Source organism: Nomia melanderi, unplaced genomic scaffold (assembly GCF_051020985.1).
Source record: "Nomia melanderi isolate GNS246 unplaced genomic scaffold, iyNomMela1 scaffold0410, whole genome shotgun sequence".
Taxonomy (NCBI): Eukaryota; Metazoa; Arthropoda; class Insecta; order Hymenoptera; family Halictidae; genus Nomia; species Nomia melanderi.
Window position 1 is genome coordinate 12,501 of NW_027475525.1, and position 5,000 is coordinate 17,500.

A 5,000-nucleotide genomic window follows, 5' to 3' on the forward strand; every position below is an offset into this window, starting at 1 on the left:
CATCAGGAGGACCTCCAAAAATTTCAAACTCTCCCGTGTATCTCTCCGAGATCTTTTTAGAAGAAAAAGAATCTCGGATGTCACATCGACTTTCAGGTTTGTAAGCACGTATGCTCGAGCGCTCTCCATCGTGTAAGCACGGACATAACGCACGAAGTCCGAAGACCGCGTACGTTAACATGCTGGACATATCGAGAAAGCGCGAACCATGCTAGGCGTACCCATGTCGAGGCCCTCGCGTTAAAGATCATACTCTTCTTTTCGTTCTCTCTTCTTTGCCCAGAAATAATATATATTTCTTATAATATATACCTCTTAGTTTATGTATTTCTCTCTTAGGACACCTCAATTTTATATGTATATATTATATTTCATTCGAACAATTTTTGTTCGTCGCCCCTTTTTGTGTGTAGTATTTCGTTTGGTCTTTGCCATTAAATTTTTGTATACGAAAAATATATTTTCGCTCGGATAGAAAACCCCTTTTGGGTTTCTGAGAGTTGATGTGAGAGTCGTACAAGTATAACGAATATACGTTGTATCCAACCCAACATTCTGGGCTTACCACATAAGGGCCATTCGGTCTGAGACACCGACCCGTGGTCATGCTGTGTAGAGAAAAATTCGCAACGGAACGCGGTACAGAACAGTCGAGGAATGGACCTCGAGGAGCTGAACGACTGCTTCTCGACCGAGATCGTAGAATAGCCGCTCGCCCGCCGCTGCGCCGACCGGTCCGCTCGAACCGACGTGCTCTCTTATAGTAACCAAACGGGCGGCCGCGCGACGACCGCGGCGCCGGCCGCTCAGCACGGGCGCTTATGGTGGTAAACTGCCGCGCGTACAGACCAACCGGCCGGGCTGCTGGTACTTAGCCGCTGAAACTATGGTCGATTCGAACATATATTAACATACGATTTTTATTCGATAAATCGTTATTGTACATATTAAACGTTAGTTTCCACCGAAAGAAAAATTTTTTAGAATTTTTTTTTTCCAAAAATTGCAAGAGTAAACTTTTTTAATATTCGATTTAAAAATTTTTAAATGCTTAATCCTTACATTAAACTACTGGGAGAACTCAGAAATCATAATGAAAAAAATTACAAAAATTTATTTTTCTCAGAAACTCCGAAAAACAGAGTGGTCGAATCCGTGCAAGCCGGAATTTTTCTAAGTCCCCACGGTCAAGAGTAAACTTTTTTAATAAGCGTTTTAAAATTATTTCAATGTTTAATCCATGCGTAAACATGAAGTTTATTAACGTTTTTAACATTAAAAAAAATTACAAAAATTTATTTTTCAAAAAAAATGGAAAAAACCGATTCGTCGGAGCGAGGTGTCCTGCCCGTGCGGTAATTCCAGCAGGCGAATCGGACTTCCCGAAATTTTTCTAAGTCCCACGGTCGACACCAACTTTTTTAATAAGCGTTTTAAAATTATTTCAATGTTTAATCCATGCGTAAACATGAAGTTTATTAACGTTTTTAACATTAAAAAAAATTACAAAAATTTATTTTTCGGAAAAAAAGGAAAAAACCGATTCGGCGGAGCGAGGTGTCCAGCCCGTGCGGTAATTCCAGCAGGCGAATCGGACTTCCCGAAATTTTTCTAAGTCCCACGGTCGACACCAACTTTTTTAATAAGCGTTTTAAAATTATTTCAATGTTTAATCCATGCGTAAACATGAAGTTTATTAACGTTTTTAACATTAAAAAAAATTACAAAAATTTATTTTTCGGAAAAAATGGAAAAAACCGATTCGTCGGAGCGAGGTGTCCTGCCCGTGCGGTAATTCCAGCAGGCGAATCGGACTTCCCGAAATTTTTCTAAGTCCCACGGTCGACACCAACTTTTTTAATAAGCGTTTTAAAATTATTTCAATGTTTAATCCATGCGTAAACATGAAGTTTATTAACGTTTTTAACATTAAAAAAAATTACAAAAATTTATTTTTCGGAAAAAAAGGAAAAAACCGATTCGGCGGAGCGAGGTGTCCAGCCCGTGCGGTAATTCCAGCAGGCGAATCGGACTTCCCGAAATTTTTCTAAGTCCCACGGTCGACACCAACTTTTTTAATAAGTGTTTTAAAATTATTTCAATGTTTAATCCATGCGTAAACATGAAGTTTATTAACGTTTTTAACATTAAAAAAAATTACAAAAATTTATTTTTCGGAAAAAATGGAAAAAACCGATTCGTCGGAGCGAGGTGTCCTGCCCGTGCGGTAATTCCAGCAGGCGAATCGGACTTCCCGAAATTTTTCTAAGTCCCACGGTCGACACCAACTTTTTTAATAAGCGTTTTAAAATTATTTCAATGTTTAATCCATGCGTAAACATGAAGTTTATTAACGTTTTTAACATTAAAAAAAATTACAAAAATTTATTTTTCGGAAAAAAAGGAAAAAACCGATTCGGCGGAGCGAGGTGTCCAGCCCGTGCGGTAATTCCAGCAGGCGAATCGGACTTCCCGAAATTTTTCTAAGTCCCACGGTCGACACCAACTTTTTTAATAAGTGTTTTAAAATTATTTCAATGTTTAATCCATGCGTAAACATGAAGTTTATTAACGTTTTTAACATTAAAAAAAATTACAAAAATTTATTTTTCGGAAAAAATGGAAAAAACCGATTCGTCGGAGCGAGGTGTCCTGCCCGTGCGGTAATTCCAGCAGGCGAATCGGACTTCCCGAAATTTTTCTAAGTCCCACGGTCGACACCAACTTTTTTAATAAGCGTTTTAAAATTATTTCAATGTTTAATCCATGCGTAAACATGATGTTTATTAACGTTTTCAACGTTAAAAAAAATTACAAAAATTTATTTTTCAAGAAAAATGGAAAATACCGATTCGGCGGAGCGAGGTGTCCAGCCCGTGCGGTAATTCCAGCAGGCGAATCGGACTTCCCGAAATTTTTCTAAGTCCCACGGTCGACACCAACTTTTTTAATAAGTGTTTTAAAATTATTTCAATGTTTAATCCATGCGTAAACATGACGTTTATTAACGTTTTTGACATTAAAAAAAATTACAAAAATTTATTTTTCAAAAAAAATGGAAAAAACCGATTCGTCGGAGCGAGGTGTCCAGCCCGTGCGGTAATTCCAGCAGGCGAATCGGACTTCCCGAAATTTTTCTAAGTCCCACGGTCGACACCAACTTTTTTAATAAGCGTTTTAAAATATTTCAATGTTTAATCCATGCGTAAACATGATGTTTATTAACGTTTTCAACGTTAAAAAAAATTACAAAAATTTATTTTTCAAAAAAAATGGAAAAAACCGATTCGTCGGAGCGAGGTGTCCTGCCCGTGCGGTAATTCCAGCAGGCGAATCGGACTTCCCGAAATTTTTCTAAGTCCCACGGTCGACACCAACTTTTTTAATAAGTGTTTTAAAATTATTTCAATGTTTAATCCATGCGTAAACATGACGTTTATTAACGTTTTTGACATTAAAAAAAATTACAAAAATTTATTTTTCAAAAAAAATGGAAAAAACCGATTCGTCGGAGCGAGGTGTCCAGCCCGTGCGGTAATGCCAGCAGGCGATCCGGGGTACTCGAAATTTTTCTAAGTCCCGACGGTCAAGAGTAAACTTTTTCATCGCATATTTCAAAATTTTTTCAATGTTTAATCTACGCATAAAAACGCAGTTTATCGCAGTTTTTAACGTTGAGAAAATTGACAAAAATTTTTTTTTCACTGAAAATGGAAAAAATGTATCGGTCGATGCGGGCTATCCAGGCCGTGCGGTAATTCCAGCAGGCGATCCGGGGTACTCGAAATTTTTCTAAGTCCCGACGGTCAAGAGTAAACTTTTTCATCACATATTTCAAAATTTTTTTAATGTTTAATCCACGCATAAAAACGCAGTTTATTAACGTTTTTAACGTTGAGAAAATTGACAAAAATTTTTTTTTCACTGAAAATGGAAAAAATGTATCGGTCGATGCGGGCTGTCCAGGCCGTGCGGTAATTCCAGCAGGCGATCCGAGGTACTCGAAATTTTTCTAAGTCCGAACGGTCAAGAGTAAACTTTTTCATCACATATTTCAAAATTTTTTTAATGTTTAATCCACGCATAAAAACGCAGTTTATTAACGTTTTTAACGTTGAGAAAATTGACAAAAATTTTTTTTTCACTGAAAATGGAAAAAATGTATCGGTCGATGCGAGCTGTCCAGGCCGTGCGGTAATTCCAGCCGGCGATCCGAGGTACTCGAAATTTTTCTAAGTCCGAACGGTCAAGAGTAAACTTTTTCATCACATATTTCAAAATTTTTTCAATGTTTAATCCACTCATAAAAACGCAGTTTATTAACGTTTTTAACGTTGAGAAAATTGACAAAAATTTTTTTTTCACTGAAAATGGAAAAAATGTATCGGTCGATGCGGGCTGTCCAGGCCGTGCGGTAATTCCAGCAGGCGATCCGGGGTACTCGAAATTTTTCTAAGTCCGAACGGTCAAGAATAAACTTTTTTATTACATGTTTTAAAAATTTTTCAATGCTTAATCCGTGCATAAGAGTGCAGTTTATTAACGTTTTTAAGGTTGAAAAAATTGACAAAAATTTTTTTTTCTCTGAAAATGAAAAAAATGTATCGGTCGAAGCGGGCTGTCCAGGCCGCGCGGTAATGCCAGCAGGTCGAACGGGGCGACCCGAAATTTTTCTAAGTCCCTGCGGTCAAGAATAAACTTTTTTATTATGCGTTTTAAAATTTTTTCGGCGCTTAATCCATGGATAAAAAGGCAGCCCGAACACGTTTTTAACGTTGAAAAAATTGACCAAAATTTTTTTTTCACAAAAACTGCGAAAAACAGATCGACCGAATCTACTTTTCTCCGTCTCGCGGTAAGTCCAACCGGCCAAACCGGCTGACTCGAAATTTTTCCAAGTCCCAACGGTCAGGAATAAAATTTTTCAAAATTCGGTTTAAAAATTTTCCAACGCTTAAGTCGTGTACGAATAACGATGAAAAAATGTACAAAAATTTTTT